We start from the raw sequence: 19,322 nt of genomic DNA, 5'->3' as shown, positions 1-19,322 counted from the left end.
ACTTTTATTTAGGTTCACAGCAAAATTGAACAAAAGTGCAGTGAGTTTCCATATACTCCCTGTCCCCATGCATGCACAACCTCTGCCACTGTCAACGACGCTCACAAGAGTGGGACATTTATTACAATCAATGAACCTAAATTATCACTCAAACTCACTCTTGGTGTTGTACATTCTATGAGTTTTGACAAATGTATAATGACACGTATCCACCATTGTGGTATCACACAGAATCATTTCACTTCCTTAAAAATCCTCTGTGCTCTATTCATCCCTCCCTCTCTGCTAACCCCTAGCAACTACTAATCATTTTACTGTTTCCATAGTTCTGCCTTTTCCAGAATGTCAGATGGTTGGAATTCCACAATATGTAGTCTTTTCAGATTGGTTTCTTTTACTTGGTAGTATGGATATAAGTTTCCTCCATGTCTTTTCATGGCTTGATAGCTCATTTCTTTTTAATATTCCATTGTCTGGTTGTACCAGTTTATTTATCCATCTTCATGCTTCTTTTTGGCACTTATGAGTAAAGTTACTATAAAACATCCATGTGCAGGTTTTTGTGTGGACATAAATTTTCAATTCATTTGGGTAAATACCAAGGAGTGTGACTGTTGGATCATATGGTAAGAGTATTTTTGTCAGAAACTACCAAGCTGTCTCCCAAAATGGCTGAACCATTTTGCATTCCCACCAGCAACGAATAAGAGTTCCTTCTTCTCCACATTCTTACCAGCATTTGGTGTTGTCAATGTTTTGGATTTGGGCCACTCTAACAAGTGTGTAGTGGCATCTCGTTTTAATTTACAATTCTCTAACGATGTTGAACTTCTTTTCATGTGCTTAGTTACCATCTGTATATCTTCTTTGGTGAGGTGTCTGTTAAGAGCTTTTGCCATTTTTTAATCAGGTTGTTTGTTTTCTTATTGTTGAGTTTTAAGACTTCCTTTTATATTTTGGATAACAGTCCTTTATAGATGTATCTTTTACAAATATTTCTCCTAGTCTGTGGCTTGTCTTATTCTTTTAACAGTGTCTTTCATGGAGCAAAAGTTTTTAATTTTAATGAAATCCAGCTTATCAGTTATTTCTTTCATGGATTATGCCTTTCGTGTTGTATCTAAAAAGTTATCATCACCCAAGATCATCTAGGTTTTCTCCTATGTTGTCTTCTAGGAATTCAGAGTTTTGTGTTTCACATTTAGGTCTGATCCAGTTTTTGTTAATTTTTGTAAAGAGTGTAAGGTCTGTATCTAGATTCTTTTTTGTTGTTTGTTGTTGCATGTAGATGCATCATTTGTTGGAAAGACTATCTTTGCTCCTTTGTCAAAGATCAGTTGATTTTAGTTATGTGACTGTACTTCTGGGCTCTCTGTTCTATTCCATTGATCTGTTTGTCTTTTTTTTTTTTTTTTAACCCACACACACTATCTTGATTACTATAGCTTTATCATAAATCTTAAAGTTGGGTAGTGTCAATCCTCCAATTTTTTTTTCTCTTTAAATATTATGTTGGCTTCTTTGGGTCTCTTGCCCCTCCATACAAACTGTAGAATCAGCTTTTGTCTATATCCACAAATAACTTGCTGGGATTTTGTTTGGAATTGCATTGAATCTGTAGATCAAGTTGGGAAGAACTGACCTCTTGACAATACTGAGTCCTCCTATCCATGAATATGAAATATTTCCATTTGTTTAGTTCTTCTTTGACATTTTGTACAGTTTTGTAGTTTTCCTCATAAAGATCTTATACATATTTTGTTAGATTTACACCCAAGTATTTTATTTTGATGAGTGCTCATGTAAATGATAATGAGTTTTAAATTTCAAATTACATTTGTTTATTACTCATATATAGAAAAGTGATTGATTTTAGATATTAACCTTGGATCCTGCCTCTTTTCTGTAATTGCTTACTAGGTCCAGGATTTTTTTTTCTTGTTTAACTTTTCTGGCAGAATAAAATAGGGTTGTTTTACTCCTATTCTCCAGCAAAGCCCCATCCCAAACTTATTAACTATTTTGGATGATCTGGATAACCCTACTCAATCTTCAAATCTGATTAAATATCTCCTCTTTATAGAATCGTTCTCTAGCCCTTAGATTAGTTTAAGAACCCCTTGTTTTATGTTCTTACAGAACCTATTCTTATCATAATACTAACGCTTTACTTTGATTATTAATTAAAATTCTGTCTGCCTGACTGCAATGTAAAGTTCATTGAGGTCAAGGACCTTGTCTGCCCTGTTCAACACTGATACATAGCATAGACTCTCAATGAATGTTTGTTGAATGAATAAATGATTGTATCTCCCTTCTGACCACCACTGAAAAAAGAATAAAAAAACAAAAAAATCCCCAGAATTATCCTGTATTTATCATTCAGAATCAAATCAGGAAACTAAAATCACTTGGAGTATTTAAAATAGAAGGAATTTACCACAGTGAGTTGGTAACACAGGAGGTGGAACAGGCTGAGAAGAATACCAGGGAACGGAATGTGGACAAAGAATGTCATCTGCCATATCAGTAAACAAAGGATGTGGTGGCCCTCAAGCCATCAGCCACTGCAGCTGCCCCTGACTCTGCACCCTGAGAAGGGATTCAGGAAGGAGAAAAGCAGGATACTGGCCCTAGGTAGTTAAGGTGCATATCAAAGTAATGATTTGGATGAGCCCAGACTCTTGCACCTTCCTATACAAAGAAAAGCGCTAAATTCATTAACTTGAGATTTCTGGTTTTCCTTAATTAACAGTAATCTTTTTTGTTGCCAAACTCCTATATATCCTGGCTCCTACCTTACCTCTTCAGGGTAGTCCCTCAGAGCTATGTGAGAAGCCGTCTTCTGGGCTCAAGTCCTCAGCAGGTCCACCGAATAAAACATAATTCTCATCTTCTAGGTTTGGCATTTTTTTTTCAGTGACAGTAAGGTATCTCAGATAATAGTAACAGCAGGAAGTTCTTAGGACAATCAGGCTGGAGGGACAAGAGGAAGAACTGATATTACAGAACCCAGGGCCCCCAGTTTATGTGGGTCAGAAGTCCAAGTACAGTGTGGCTCAGCTGGGTCCCCCTTTTAGGGTCCTCACAAACCCTAAATCAAGGGGTTGGCAGGTCTACATTTGTTTGTGGAGGCTGTGGAGATGAACTTACTTGCACAGTCATTCAGGTTGCTGACAGAATTCAGCTCCATGCAGGTATAGAACTGAGGTCCCTGTTTTCTCACTGGGTATCAAATAAGAGTGATTCTCAACCTTTAGAGGCTGCCCACATTCCTTGTCTCATGGCCCCCTTCTTCCATCTTCAAAGCCAGCAATGGCAGATCAAGTCTTTCTCATGCTTCAGATCTCTCAGACCCATTCTGACTCATCTGTCCTCTTCCCAGTCAGAGATGGTTCTGTTTTAAGGGCTCATGTGATTAGAGTGAGTCCACTTTGATAATCCAGGACAATCTCCCCATCTCAGGTCCATAACCTTAATCACACCTACAAAGGCCCCTTTGCCATGTAACATTTAATTTTTTTAATTTATTTTATTCAAGTATAGTTGATTTACAATATTTTGTTAATTTCTTCTTCACAGCAAAGTGATACATATATGTACACTCTTTTTCATATTCTTTTCCATTATGGTTTATCACAGGATACTGAATATAGTTCCCTGGACATTGCTGTTTATCCATTCTATATATGATAGTTTGCATCTGCTAATCCCAAACCCCCAGTCCACCCTCACCCATCTCTCCTCCCCGTTAGTAACCATAAGTCTATTCTCTATGTCTATATAACATTTAATACTTTTACAGGTTCTGGAGATTAGGGCATGGGCATCTTTGGGGGCCATTATTCTGCCTCTCATTGGCCAAACTCAGCTAGAGTCTAACTGACATAAGGGCCTAGGAAATAGGCCCGCAGAGCAGAAGAATGAGGAATAGATCTGAGAGCAAAACAGGCTTAGGATCACCATATTTTAAGATAACAACACTTTTTCTTCTCAAACTAGGACTGGCTTAACATAATTGGCCAGCTCTCTAATTGTTCTCAAAAATAATGAATTAGGCCCATTTACCATCAAAACAAAACTAAACAGTGATAACACACCCTACAATGAGATTAATTCAAATATAATGCAATTCTCAATTGACTTCCATTATCCTTCCAACCCTGTTTCTAAAGCGGGGGCCAGTAAAAATTCTTATCTTCTGCAGAGAAATATGGAGGTGAGGGCTAGGTCAAACAGGGAAACAGCAGACAATTCCGGTCTTAAGAAGTACAGAGGTTGAAAGTGAGTTCTTGCGTGTATGGTATATTCTTAGCTCAATCTCCCTGGATAAGGCCATCAAGATAAGTGTCAACTAACCCAGAGATTCCTGGAATCTTTGCTGCTATCCCAGAAGACTCAGCCCATCACAGGACCCAGAATTGTCTCCAGCAATATTTATGTCAATAAACTGCCACCAGGTGATATCAGACTTCAGCAGGGACCAGGATAGTTTGAAATGGTACAGCTGTACTCCTAGAATTCTCAGTTACTCTATTCTGTATGGCTTGCCCTCAATCATTTCATTAACCACACTGTAACAAGACTGTGCATCTCATATGGCTTAAGTTTTTGGACCCTGCAAGTCAGAGAAGAGGTATTTACAGTGTTTTTGGAGTTAAATTAGCATTTTTGGTAAACATCGTCCAATATTTCCTTGCTTCTCATTCACAACCCTGTATAGCAACAATATTTAAAAAGGAACTTCAACTTCCCTTTGAAAGTTTAACACGTCAGCATTTTTCCTGGTTGCTCAAGCTTGAGTTCTTCTCTAAATTTTATTTCAAAATTTACACACAGCAAAATTTACTTTCTTTGGTGAACAGTTCTATGAGTTCTGACAAATAAATAAAGTGTATAACCATTGTCACAATCAAGATTCAGAAGGGTTCCATCGTCCCAAAAAAAACTCCTTTAGGCTGCCCCTTTGTAATCAACCTCTCCTAACCCCTGGCAACTAACGACTATCTCTTTTCAAGAATGTTATATAAATGAAATTGTATAGCACATAGCCTTTTGAGTCTGGTTTCTTTCACTAAGCATATGAGATTTTGAAATTTATTTATGTTAGTGTGTATATCAATAGTTCATTCCTTTTTATCACTGAGTTGTATTCCATTGTACGGGGTATTAGTTTTCTATGGCTGCTATAACAAATTACCACAGACATGGTGGCTTAAAGCAACAGATATGTATTCCCTCACATTTCTGGAGGCCAGAAGTTGAAATCAGTATTATTGGGCCAAAATCAAGTGTTGGCAAGGCCTCTGGAGGCCTTAGCAAAGAATCCTTTCCTTGCCTCTTCCAGCCTCAGGTGGGTGCCAGAAGTACTTAACTTATGGCCACATCACTCTAATCTCTGCCTTTGAGGTTGCAGTACCTCCTCTTATACCTGTCTGGAGTTAAATCTCCCTTTGCTTTCCTCTTATAAGGATACATATGAATCTCTCTCTCTCTCAAGATTCTTAATCACATGTGTAGTCCTTTTTCTGCCACATAAGGTAACATTCACAGGTTTCAGGGTTTAGGACATGGTTGTCTTCCAGGGTACCATTATTTGGCCTTCCACATATGGATATGTGGAAGATTATTTATCTATTCTCCCATTGAAGGACATTTGGGTCACTTCCAGTTTGGGGCAATTGTGAACAAAGGTGCTATAAATATTTGCACAAAGGTTTTTATGGGAACATAAGTTGTCATTTCTCCTAGTTACGTAAATACCTAAGAGTGGGATTGCTGGGTCAAATAGTAATACTTGTTCAATTTTAAAAGAAACTGTCCAGCTGTTTCCAAAGTGGTTGTACCATTTTGCATTCCCACCAGCAATGTGTGAATGTTCTATTTTCTCCATAACCTTGGCCACGCTTGGTGTTGTCAGTGTTTCTGATTTTAGCCATTCTAATAGGTGTGTAGTGGTATTTCCTTGCAGTTTTAATGTGTATTTCCCTATTTACAGTGATACTGAGCATTTTTAATGTGTTGAAATTTCAGTGTTACGTCATTTCATGACCTCTTTCAGTTGGCTACATTTTTACTTAGCTCTTAAATGTGCTTTAGTAACGATTTAGAAATAATTAACCAGTTAACAGGCAAAATCTTAGATGTATTACCTTCTCATGAAATTAAAACTACTGAGTAACTTTCAATGTAGAGGAATTCTAACTCTCAAAATGACTCAACACAATATTCGTAAAATATACTCAAGGTACATGGTTATTATGAGATTAGTAAGATTGCTAAAGAGTATGTCTATAATAGACATGTGTTCTTTTTCACCTTTATGAACCAATTTGGATTAAGAATCTATTGAATATATGCACTGTAATAATTCAAGGAGTGTTCCCTTCAAAAATGTGGGTGTAATATGATACATCTACCTCAGGAAGTCTGTATAATTAGGTCTTCAGTGCATGCATGGACGTGAAGTCTAACAAACTAAATTTGCTCAGAAGCAAGTTTCTTAACCATGGAAATACTTCCTCTGAAACTGCCGGAAACTCTGAATATCATCAGGGTCTGCTGAGGCACCTGGATAGTAATAAGAGCCATTTGAATATAAATCCATCTTCTTTCAAATGCCAAAACTCTCATAGACTAGTTCATGCATAAAATATGCTTTCATGCTTCCAATAGCTTCAGGTTAATTTTCTGTGCCAAAGAAATGAAAGAGATAAGGCAACTACTTCAGGAGGCTTAGAAGACAGGGGAAGTGAAGATCTTAGCACAAAGGACTCAAGTGTAGAATTTTATTCTTTTTTAAAAATCATTAGAATATTTTAGTTAGCAAAAATAGTAGCAGAATGGTATCCCAGTACACTTCTCACATATATTAATAAAAATAATAGTTATAGTAACTATCTTTTATTGCATGTTTACATATGCCAGATACTATTTTAAGTACTTGGCATAAATTAATGCATTTAATCCTTACGACTACCCCAAGAGTAGGTACTATTTTTATTCCTATTTTATGGATAAGGAAACTGAGACATAAAGACATTGAGCTCAAGGTCCCAATGGAGGAGAAGTCAGATGGAGATGGACAGGCTCCACTTCAGGTGACAGCTGCTGTCCAGTAGCTGATACTGTGGCTGATGACCAGCCTGACCTGTAGAGCTTTTTGAAATTCTGATTCCCAGGCCCCAGCTCCAGTGTTCCAGCTATCAGTCTGGAATCTGCATTGCTTTTACCTAGGTTCCCTTGGTGATTCTGAGCATTGACTGTTTTACCAGCATCAGGTTGGTTTCCACTTGTGATTTAGCGATGCCTTTTTGCTGGTTCCAAACTGCCCTGCAGAGAGATCAGACTTCCCAAGGATCCTTAGTGAGTTCCTCTTCATGGTGACGAGGGGTTAAGACGACACACATTTTGGATCATAGACATGTAATTTGTCAGATGCAGGTTACCACTTCTTTAAAAAGTTTCAAGTACAATGAGTAAAAGTTAGGATTCATATTTTACTTACATATCATACTTCTCATACCTGACTTCACCTTCCATTAAAATTTATTTTAATCGTCATCCACATTATGCATCTATATTTATTCCTACAGTAAGACTTGTAATCTCATTATTTACTTTCATGGTTTCCCCCAAATGCTGGTGATAACCAAATTTCTATTTCTACCCCGGACCCTGAACTCCTGGTCTGAATATCCAATGACGTATCCGACGCTTCTACCTGAGAGTGCCTCTGGCTGAACGTGTCTGAAAGCCATCTCCACGTACCACCCCCAACCAGACCTGCTTCTTCTCCTACGTTCCCTTTCTTGGTGATTAGTCCCACCACCTGCTCAATCACCCAGTAACGCAACCTCGATGCTGGGAGACATTTGGATTCTACTCTTTCCCCCACTTCCCATGAACCCACAGTCACCTACTTCCCGTCTCTCATGGCCTCTCCATTCCCACTGCTACCACCTCAGTTCACGTCCCCATCACCTCTTGCCTGAACATTGCAGTGGTCTCCGAGATCCCTGTCTCTGGACTATACTACTGCCTGAGTGCTGCTTTCTCTTTCTTTACTTTCTTTTTGTCCGAGAAAGCGTACACTTTTGAATCCACTTTTTTTTTTAATGTTATATGTGAAATATACAGCTGAGTATAGAGAATAATGTAATGAACTGTGTTCTGACTACGTTTCATCAAAATCTTAACGTTGTCATATCTGCCATTTTATTTACAGAAATGAAGATATAGATATAGATGTAGATTTCATTATAAATATAGATATAGATATTTAAGCCCACTTGACTAACCTGTCCCCCATTCCCAAGTCCCTCCTTCCCCAGCATATTCTCGTGAATTCGCTGTTATCAATCTCATGTATGTTTTATGTTTTCTCTAGATATTTATGAATTAACAATTTAAAGCATTGCTTTGTAGGTTTTAAAATTTTACTAAAATGACATCTACCTTACATACCCTCTGCAACTTGCTTGCCTCACTCAATTTCATGTTTTCTTCCTGTTGACACACGTTGCCCTGATTCAGTCACATTAACTACCATGTGGTATTTTGTCATGTGACTATACCACAATTTATTTATTTATTCTCTGTTGAAGGACATTTAGGATTTTTTTGCTAATGCAAACAGTTTGGCATTCCTCTCTTTGAACAGATGTTCGAGAGTTTCTCTAAGTTATATTCTCAGGAGTGGCGTTACTTTCCTGGTCTCCTGAGCCAGGGAGACAAATAGTTTCCTGCCGTCCTTTCTCTACACTGCTGTCAGAGTAAGTTTTCGGAAATGCACATCTGATCCTGTGAGTCCCCTGCCTAAGTACCTTTGATGGAACAAACCCGCCGTTCCTCAGTAAGACTCAAGGCCCCTGTGCTCTGCCCTGCCTTCTTCACCAGCCTTCCCCCACTCCTCACACCAAACCCTGCCCATGTCCAGCTTTCTCAGAACTGCTCCCTGCTTCCCCACAGCCTGGGTGCATCCTGCCTCCCACCCACTTACACTTTCTCCTCTTTCCTGGATTGCCCTACCCTCAACCCATCCCCTCTCTCCTTCCTACTAGGAAACACCTAATGGTTTTTCAAGGATCACCTACTCATTGAAACCTTTCCTCACCTGCCAGAGGTCACCAGTTTGAATCCCACCCCCACTACTTACTAATGTGGGCAAATCTTTAAATGTCTCTGAGCTCTAGTGTTTGTTTTCGAAGCAGAAAGCAGTTTTCTCATCTGCTAACCAAATGAAGATAATAATAATGTTTATAGCATATGCATATCAGGAGGGTTAAATCTGATTATTGATATTAATTACTGAATTTGATATATTTCCTTAATATAGAGCATTTCATTCAATGCTTGACAATAAATGTTATCTCTTGTTCACTTCTCTACTAAAGATTTTATTAGCATTATTTCTTTTTGTTGCTATTAGTTATTTCTTTACATAGCTCCCTCTCTCTACTAACAGTCTGAGACCACGTCTAATTCACCTTTAGCTCACCTTTAGAGCCTGGAATAGAAAAGGCACATAAAATAGGTTAAGTGGGGCTTCCCTGGTGACGCAGTGGTTGAGAGTCCGCCTGCCGATGTAGGGGGCGCAGATTCGTGCCCCCGTCCGGGAAGATCCCACATGCCACGGAGCGGCTGGGCCGCTGAGCCTGCGTGTCCGGAGCCTGTGCTCTGCAACGGGAGAGGCCACAACAGTGAGAGGCCCGCGTACCGCAGAACAAAAAAACCCCAAAAACAAACAAACAAACAAAAAAAAAGGTTAAGTGAATAAATGAATGATTCTTTGTGCTCTCAGACCTGCTAATCAAAAAAAAAAAAAGGATTTAATATTGATACTTTGTCATAGATGGTATCATATTTCCACAGAAAAATGCAATCTCTGGTGACATGATTTTTGTTTCCCTTTTACCATCAAAGCTTTCTTACAACAGCTTCCTGCCTCATTTCTTTAGGTTGGTAATGTTTTATGCAAGCCAAGTAGTAAAGGGTATTAAAAGAATTTATTTTGCCACTTGCTTGTTGCCCAGGGAAAGGATTTCCTTTAAGAAAAAAAAAAAAAAAAAGGACGAATTGGGAGATTGGGATTGACATATATACACTAATATGTATACAATAGGTAACTAATAAGAACCTGCTATATAGCACAGGAACTTCACTGTACAGTAGAAACTAACACAACATTGTAAAACAACTATACCCCAATTAAAAGAAAAAAAAAGCATCACGTTTCCATTGGTTTTGCTTCCTTACAACCTTATTGAGGCATAAATTAGTACTGAGAATTAGTACTGAAAAGGCGGTGATCATTTCTGAAATCTGAAGATCGATAAATATAGATTCACCAGTAGAAAGTGCAAATATAACTGCTTCTGACCTGGAAGGGAGAGATTGGAAAGGAGGGGTGGGGACAGTGAGACTGCATTCTTACAGCCTGTCTGTCTTCCTCAGCACTTGGAAAACAGGGACCAAACCTCAGGACTGGATCCTGCAGGGCTCCTCTAACATTCTGTGCTGCCAGGCAGACTGGCCTCTCCTCTTTGTTTCCGCTCGGTTATGCTGTGCTGGCCGTGCTTCTGTCACCTGCAGTACAGAGGCCCTCTCCGCACCCGTGGGTGGTGAAAGACCAGAAACAAACTCCTGCTCGCTGCTTTCCGCTAGCTGATTTCTCTTCTCTGCATCCCCTAATCCCACCTTCAGCAGCCATCCTGCCTCATAGAGACAGTTCTCCTGAAGCAGATGGCCACTCTGACTTCTGAAATTCAAATTTAACTGGACATCCTGTATTTTCTGCTAAATCTGAGGGAAAGCTCTTCTTAATTTCACAGATGGTAAATCCTACCCCAGCCCCAGGGTGGTTCCAGTTCTAAATCAGTCATGATCTTCTTACACCCCTTGGTTAATGATTGGTCTGATGATGGTTTATTATCTAGTTATGATTAATGAGATGAAGAGGAAATTTACAGAGAAGAAAAGCCTTATGAGAAATCCTTATATTTTCCCTCTTCTTTCTGCTTCGAAAACAAAAACCAGAGGTACAATAGTCATCTTTTCACTAGGAGGCAACAAACATGAGGAAAAGAATCATCCAGTCCAGTAGTTTTCAAAGTGTGGCCTAAGGACTCCCAGGGGTCCTTAGGCCTTTTCAGGGCATGTTCAAGGTCATCTTTTTTCTAACTATGTAGCTATGTGAGATCAGATTTCCTTCATATACTTCAACCAAATGACCATGGCCCAACAGATTGACTGCAGGAGATGTGAGAATCTAGTTATTCTTTATTAAGTCAGACATTCAAAAGATTTAAAAACAATGCCAACCTTCTCACTGATTTTTTCTTTTTGTTTTGAAAGTATAGTTATTTTTCACAAAATATGTTAATTTGCAATTGGCTTATTATTTTCAAATGAATTAATAAATAATTTTTGAAATTTATAATTTCTCTAACACAGTGAATATCAATAGATATAACCACATAAACAAAAGCTCTTTGGGAGTCCTCAGTAATTTTTAATACTCTAAAGAGGTTCTGGGCCCAAAAGCCTGAGGTCCACTGACTCAAACAATGGTCATAACAGCTTAATCTATTCAACCAATGCCAGTAGCAACAAGCCTCTGGGCTTTTTGTAATGAGAAAAATTATCCCCTATTTTTTGACTCTTCTAATAAGATTTTCTGTTATGGCAGCTTATCACAACCTCAAATGATTTATGAGCTAACTCAGCTAACTCAATGAGTAGTAAATATTTAGATTCTTTGATCTTGAAGCTTCATAATTACAGATAGTATCTTTGTGCTCTTTTTTTCCATTGCATTTGACTTTCTGACCTCTTCATTTGTGACACATCATAATTACCTTCTTCCTGTAAAACACCTGTGACTTCTCTTAAGCTCCTAACCCTTACACCTGCACCTTTGTCCACTGAGCTTCCATTCACACAGAATTAGCCATGAGGCTTAAGTGTTACCCTGAACAGTTATATAAAATATTCTTTATCCTCCCACATTTTAAGAACAAAGACATAACTTCCTGTCACCTCAACAAGAGAAAAGAAAAAAAAAAGCAAAAATCTTTGATGCACTTTCAGTTAGCAGTATTAAAGCTTAAATAAGATATAAATCTGGTCCTGATTTTCATGAAGCTACTCATTAGGATACTTGAGCATGGAGGAAAGGATAAAAAGTCTTGTGTTTGGAATTGCTATGCTCTTAAAAAATGTGTAACAGTATGAAATTCTGCCTTAGACCATTAAACTGATGAGAGAACCCACTGTCAATATATTTTTAAAGCTCCATGTTTGTGCTGCAAAGAGCATACAACAACTATATTCAAAGCCTGTAGTTGCTTACATGTAAAATGTAGCAAATCTGGCATTAAATGAAAAATTGTCAACAAGCTTTTTCTATTCAGAGAGCTTTTAAGGACTAGTTTAAAAAGAAGAATCAATTGCTGTCTTTATTTTGCATTCTAAAATAATCTTCATAGACAACTCACACATCTCCCCATATACTAATAAGAAATCTTGGGAAAACTGGACTGTTTTTAAACATCAATCTTTTTTTTTAATTGTGGTAAAATACACATAACATAAAATTTACCATCTTAACCATTTTAAGTGGACAGTTCAGTAGTGTTAAGTATATTCATATTGTTGTACAATGAATCTCCAGAACTTTTTCATCTTGCAAAGCTGAAACTCTATATTCATTCCACAGTAACTCCCCATTTTCCCCCAAGGTTCTGGTCACCACCATTCTGCTTTCTATAAGTTTGACTACCTAGAAACCTCATATATGTGAAATCATATATTATTTATTGTTTTGTGATTGGCTTATATCACTTAGCATAATGTCCTCAAGGTTCACCCATGTTGCAGCATGTGTCAGAATTTCCTTCCTTTTTAAAAACTTCAATATTCTATTGTATTATTGTAAAGACCTATTTTAGGCTGTTTTGATATAAATGACAAGGAAGAGAGAAAAGCACTGCTTTGAGAGGAAGAGAGTTTTTCTTAATCAACGTTAACTAAACTATGTATATGTGTACACACAGAGTGTGTGTGTATTAAAACTATAATTGCCACTATAGGATAATGAAGTGAAGAGATATTCAGAGGTAACCTTTAACACTCCAAATAATGCAAATATTTAAATACTATTTGAAGAGAAGAGAAACTAAAAACCTGAAGCATCCCATCACAGGCAGGGCCTATCATCTCCCTAAAAAGGCAGTATAGAGAGCACTTTCTCTGCCCATATGTGGCCACAAAGAATTCGGTAGCCCTGCTCCCCCTAGGGACTTGCTTTTCTATCAAGTTTGTATGGAGGAGGGTGGCCCCAGTGTTCCAACAGAGCTATCAAGGGACACCTATGTTTTCAAGATGATGCCAGAACTTAACAATGATCCATAATTTTGTGCACATTAGCCCATTAGCATGCTCAGGATATGAAAAAGAAAATTCAGTCGTTGTTCAGTTATGAATTATTAGATTGACTTCTATGAAACTGCCAATATTTTACTGTTTTGACCTACAAAAACAGCCCTTTTGCATCATTCAACCTAACAAAATCCTACCGGTTTTTCTTTTCATCTATCAGAGAATTAAGGTAAATGCAGTCTTCTTTTAAAACAAAATGCATAACTAAGCAGCTAAGAGTGTGAGCAACAGATTCATAAAGACCTTTCCTTGAATCCTGGCTCTGTCTCTTTGCAGATGTGTGGACTTTGGCAGTTTCTTAAACTTTCCGGGCCTCCTCACCTGTAAACTGCAGGTAAGAATACCTCTCAAAGAGTTGTTGTGAGGTGGAAATGAGATAAGATGCATAAAGCGCTTAGTATAGTGCCAGGCACTTAGTAAGCTCTCAATTAATGCCACTCTTACTATTATCACAATGAAAAATTGAAAAGTTTCACAGATGATGGCTTCTTTAAAGTAAGGTAATTTCAAGTATGATGGTTAGACTCAATTCTGCTACTCTTAATGGAGAGACGCTGAAATCGTATCAAAGCACAACAAAGACCACAATCCTCATGGCTAATCTCCCAGGCATAGCCCAGTGCCTACTGCTCTTCTTCCCAGAGTGCATGTCCATCAGAGATGGGAGAGTGGAAATGGCATGTCAGTGCTGCTTTTTTGTACTTCTGTGAGAGAATGCCACAGAGTGCGAGGACTAAATGACTCTCAGTTGGGATTTTTGAGATTTCTGCCTCTCTGGAAATCGGCTGCCTTCCACTTGCTCCATTTACTGTGTACCAGCCAATACAAGATGAAATGCTCATGTCGTAATTTAAAAATTAAGGATATCCCAGAGGATCCCCGCGCAGGGCACACATCAGTGTTTGCTGAACAATCTGTTGAGTCCAATCGCAGGAACAGTTTAGAATAGTCTAATCCTTGTGGAGCCCTACATCAAGGACACCATACCTCAAGGACACAGGACAAAAATTCTGGAGCTAACTGATCCCCATAGCAACTGTTGCCATGGGCTCTCCTAATCTAAACCGGACAGCTCCCGGCTCCATAGTAGGTAAAATATTCACCATGTAGCAACCTTGTAGCACCCTGACCAATCACCTAATGCCATCCGACAATAGGAATTTTCTTTGTCTTGAGGCTATAAAGGTTGGCCACTAGCCCACACACGGGGTCGGCTCTCCCAGGTCTATCAGGAAGTCGGCCCGCTGTATTCGCAGCGCCCCTCACTAACTCTGCTTTGTTCTCAGTAAACTCGCTCTTTTCTAAAATACTTCGTGTCTGGAAATTCTTCTTCCAACCCGTGTGTGGACCACGACATTTTGGTGACCCATACGGCGACATCTCTCGGGGGATCTCCTCCCCCGACCTCCTCTCCTCATTTCTTGGGACCTTCTTTGAACAGGCAAGTTGCCGTGGAAGCAACAGAGGACTCTGGCCGGGGTCACACCCTGGTGTGTTCCGAAGGCTCCACAGTTCACTTCGCCCCAGTAACTGCCGCCCAGAATGGGTGAGGGTCCCTCTGTCTTCCTTCTGACTGAGAACAAGGCCAGCTGGTATCGTGCAGGCACAGATCAGGCATTTAAAAGCCATCAGGGCACCTGCCGCTTGAAGAATGCCGTGAAAGGATAAGGGGGTCACGGAACAGACCAGGCTGTTAGAACATCTGCCCCCAGCTAGACAACTTCCATGCACCGTGAGGCACATACTGGTTCAAGCAAAACACTGAGGGCTTCCCTCGTGGCGCAGTGGTTGGGAGTCCGCCTGCCGATGCAGGGGATACGGGTTCGTGCCCCGGTCCGGGAAGATCCCACATGCCACGGAGCGGCTGGGCCCGTGAGCCATGGCCACTGAGCCTGCGCGTCCGGAGCCTGTGCTCCACAATGGGAGAGGCCACAACAGTGAGAGGCCCGCGTACCACAAAACAAACAAACAAACAAACAAAAAACACTGAGCCCCCAGCCCTTGGCCGCCGCCTTCCCGGCAGGACTACGAGGCCGATTCCTCAGCCTGTCTTCTCTGTTACTTTCACCTTTTTCTCAGTCCGGATTGACTTACAGGAGCCTAGGTGTTGCCTCTGAGCCATCCCAGGAGTGCCTTTTCATGTTTCAGGGAAATTGCCAAATGGTGAGTCACCCGGTGGGTCCCGGGAATCTCTCTCTTTTTTTTCTTTCCCTGCCCAAGTCTCACAGTGCCTTAGTCGCACAGTTTGTGCCTCAGTCTCACGGTTTGTGCCTTAGTCACACGCTCAGGGGTCACCTCTCAGGGTCGGATGCGATTGTTGGGACTTCGGCCCATTTTGTGCCTTAGTCGCACGGAGAGATCACTGGGACAAAGGGGATGCCTTTCTGTCAGCCGGTGACTCTCAGTACCCCCATTCTACGGCATACAGGCTAAGAATGGGTTCTGGTACGTCTCGGGAGCCTTCCACAGACTCACCCCTCGGCTGTATCCTCAGGAACTGGACAAATTTGACCCTGAAAATCTCATAAAGAAGAGGCTCATTTTCTTTTGCAACACGGCTTGGCCCCAGTATAAACTGGGGGACCAAGAACCATGGCCTCTTAATGGCACAGTAAACTATGACACGATCCTCCCACTTGATCTCTTTTGCCGGAAACAAGGAAAGGACTCAGAGGTTCCTTACGTCCAGACTTTATGGCCCTTAGAATCCGGATCTGAGGGACTCATGCCACATGTTTCTTTCTGTTGCTGCCTTATCCTCCCGACCCGCTCTGTCTCCCTCTCCATCAGATCTCCTAGACGACCCTCTACTCGACCTCTCCTGTCCCCCACCCCATCAACCACTTTGCTTCAGCCCCCGCCCCCGCCTCAACCCACAGCTCCCCAACAGGCACCCCCTTATCAGGGCGAAAGCCCCCTCTCGCCTCCCCACACAAGATCGAGGACTGCCCAAAGCCAGGAAACAGAATCTAATAAGCTTCCCTTAAGAGAAGTAGCAAATGGAGACATGGGCACTATTAGAGTCCATGTTCCCTTTCCCATGCCTGACATTTCCCAAATTCAAAACAAGTTAGGTTCCTACAGTCAGGATGGCCACAATATTCTTTAGACCCTGGAGAAAATTGGTTAAAATAAAACTTTTTTTGAAATTGCAATTGCAATTAGAATTGCAATTCTAATTAATTCAATTAGAATTGCAATTGCAATTCTAATTGCATGTGCAATTAGAAAAGCTAGCCTGTTGAAATAGTTTTTTCAGAATCCTGATCCTGAGAGAACAAAAATATGCCTAGGAAAAAGGAAAAAAGTTTGAAGTTAGCTCTTATCATGTCCTTGAGCTACAAACACTGCCCACTTTGCCTGAGACTTCAGCCTTGGGTTAATTAGTAGAACTTCAAGCCAAGAAAAAAAAAAAAGAAGAAGAGGCAAAGAGACACTTTAAATCTCAAGCGGAAACTATGAGATCTCTGACTGTCTGGATATATGTGTATGTCTTAGTATGTGTCTGTGTCTTTGGATAATGCTGCTGAGGTTAATTTGTAAATGAGCTCTATTTAATTGGCTTAAAAGAAAAGTAAGCGCTTACAAATCAAACAATTCTAAATACAAGAAAAATTAAGCTAAATAAATTTCAGATTCACGTGAACTGGGGAATATACAATATTAAATTAATACCTGGGGGGCTTCCCTGGTGGCGCAGTGGTTGAGAGTCCGCCTGCCGATGCAGGGGACACGGGTTCGTGCCCCGGTCCGGGAAGATCCCACATGCCACGGAGCGGCTGGGCCCGTGAGCCATGGCCGCTGAGCCTGCGCGTCCGGAGCCTGTGCTCCACAACGGGAGAGGCCACAACAGTGAGAGGCCTGCGTACCACAAAAAAAAAAAAAAAAAAAATTAATACCTGGTATTAATGTTTAAGCTTGTTGATCTAATTAATATAGACACGTCTTTCGAGACATCAACTTTAAGTATAATACTTTTATTGTACCTAGGTTTAATATAAACTAAATAAGATCTTATTATATCTGTTGCAAATTTGTCAGCAATGAAAATAACTCAATGTGAAGAAGCTTTTAAGAAAAGAAAATACAAATGAGATAAGAGCTTTGGGTGAACTTTTTAGGAATAATTATGTTTTAAGAATGTCTACTTAAGAATAATCTCTCCAGATATTTGACAACTTAAAACTTTTAGAGTTGTGCTAAATTAAGTTGAAGGATGGAAGTTTATTAAATAACTAGTCCGTTTCCAAATAAAATAAGATACTGAAACTTTAATTACTGAACACTGGCTTCCTTTTACAGAGAAACAAAGGTTTAGAACTATTAATAAATGTGTTTGGTGCTCACTGACATATTTTCTGTAAGTAGCACATTTTTCAAGAAATCATTACTTGGATTTATGTTTACCAATCTACAGAGTGCTGATATAAAGGACAGTTCATGGTTGCTTAAGGAAAGTAGGATGTGTGTTTTCAGTAAAGAAGTTATGAGGAATGGAATTACATTTTATTAAGAAAAAAGGAAGTAGGTCTAATTTAGAGTTGACTGCTTCTGAATGGAAAAATAAAGTGGATAAAAAATAAAGAGAGATACAGAAAGTGATAAAAAGTTTTGTGAAAAGTAGACCCTGAGGAAAGAGTCTTATGCATGGGCAGGATTGACTAAGTTTAGAATAAATTTAATTAAATAAATGAATTTTAAAAGTAAGCTGGTGCAAACCCTGAATTTGGCTTTTCCTTCTGTTAAGAGGACAAGTTTTCTTAAACTGTTGAACTGCCTTTCTTAACAGATTTTAAATTTCTTTACTTCTTAAGTGATCTGTTCTGTATTTGCCTTTGAAATCTTTTATTGTTACCTTGGCTAAGTAAATAACTATCGCTTCCTTAAGTGTTGTGTGCCACAGCAGTAACCAAGTTACTTTGTTAATTTTATTATAATCAGGTTTTAAACGTGCCTTCTTAATATGCCTTCTCAAGTCTTTTGTCATTATAGACACTTACAGTTTCACTCTAATGCCTTTGCAAAAATGCTTCCTCTTCAAGAAGATTTATGAAAAAGGACTTTTGGGGCTTCCCTGGTGGTGCTAGTGGTTGAGAGTCCGCCTGCCGACGCAGGTAACACGGGTTCGTGCCGCGGTCCGGGAAGATCCCACATGCCGCGGAGCGGCTGGGCCCGTGAGCCATGGCCGCTGAGCCTGCACGTTCGGAGCCTGTTCTCAGCAATGGGAGAGGCCACAACAGTGAGAGGCCCGCGTACCGCAAAAAGAAAAAAAAAAAGAAAGACTTTTGGATAAATACAAGTTTCTGACTTGCAGACTATAATGCTAAACTCGGCAAGAAATTGAAGAATTCTTATGAAAAACCTGATGGCTTCATAAAGCTGTTAACAAAAAGAATTAATTACAAAGGACTGAATGAACTGGTAAATATGGTTATAATTTTATGGGTTCTATCTGAAAAATCACTGGTTTGAATCTGTGTTTTCCAGGTGTAAGGAAAACCTTCCCCTCAAACTGATTCTGACTTACAGTAATTTGGTAAATTATACCTTTGTAAGCAAAATTGAAACATTTACCTTTTCCCTCTGTCTGCTCCCTCCAGAGATGGGAAACTCTTAGGTTCCCAGCAGCTTTATCAGATAAATTAGGAAGTCTACCTCACTAACAGGTACAGAAATTTCAAGGTATTTTGGGAACCTTGAAAGGGGAGGAATTCACCTAGATCTGGTAAGTGAAATCTGTGACAAGCCCTTGGTGTGACTTTCCTGGCCCTGAGAGATCTTTTAAAAGTTCAGTCTGAGACTCATAAAAATTTCCACAAGCAAAAAGCCTATATGATCAATTACAGTTATATAAAGCATTAGGCCAAGTTTATTGAGATCAG

General features: G+C 39.7%; 1 long non-coding RNA gene across 1 annotated transcript in view; it reads left to right on the top strand.

Moving 5' to 3' along the window:
• The window catches only part of LOC307049446, a 41,061-nt gene extending 22,565 nt beyond the window's left edge, over window positions 1-18,496 (top strand). The window contains exons 2-3 of the long non-coding RNA XR_013810758.1: window positions 13,717-13,774; window positions 18,483-18,496. This is a non-coding gene — a long non-coding RNA (uncharacterized lncRNA). The remainder of the gene's footprint in view (window positions 1-13,716; window positions 13,775-18,482) is intronic.
• Window positions 18,497-19,322: the final 826 nt, after the last annotated feature.

The sequence above is a fragment of the Hyperoodon ampullatus genome, assembly GCF_949752795.1.
Source record: "Hyperoodon ampullatus genome assembly, chromosome: 3".
Classification (NCBI taxonomy): domain Eukaryota; kingdom Metazoa; phylum Chordata; class Mammalia; order Artiodactyla; family Ziphiidae; genus Hyperoodon; species Hyperoodon ampullatus.
The sequence above is the reverse complement of the archived record's forward strand: the minus strand, read 5'-3'. Positions and strand labels throughout refer to the sequence as shown.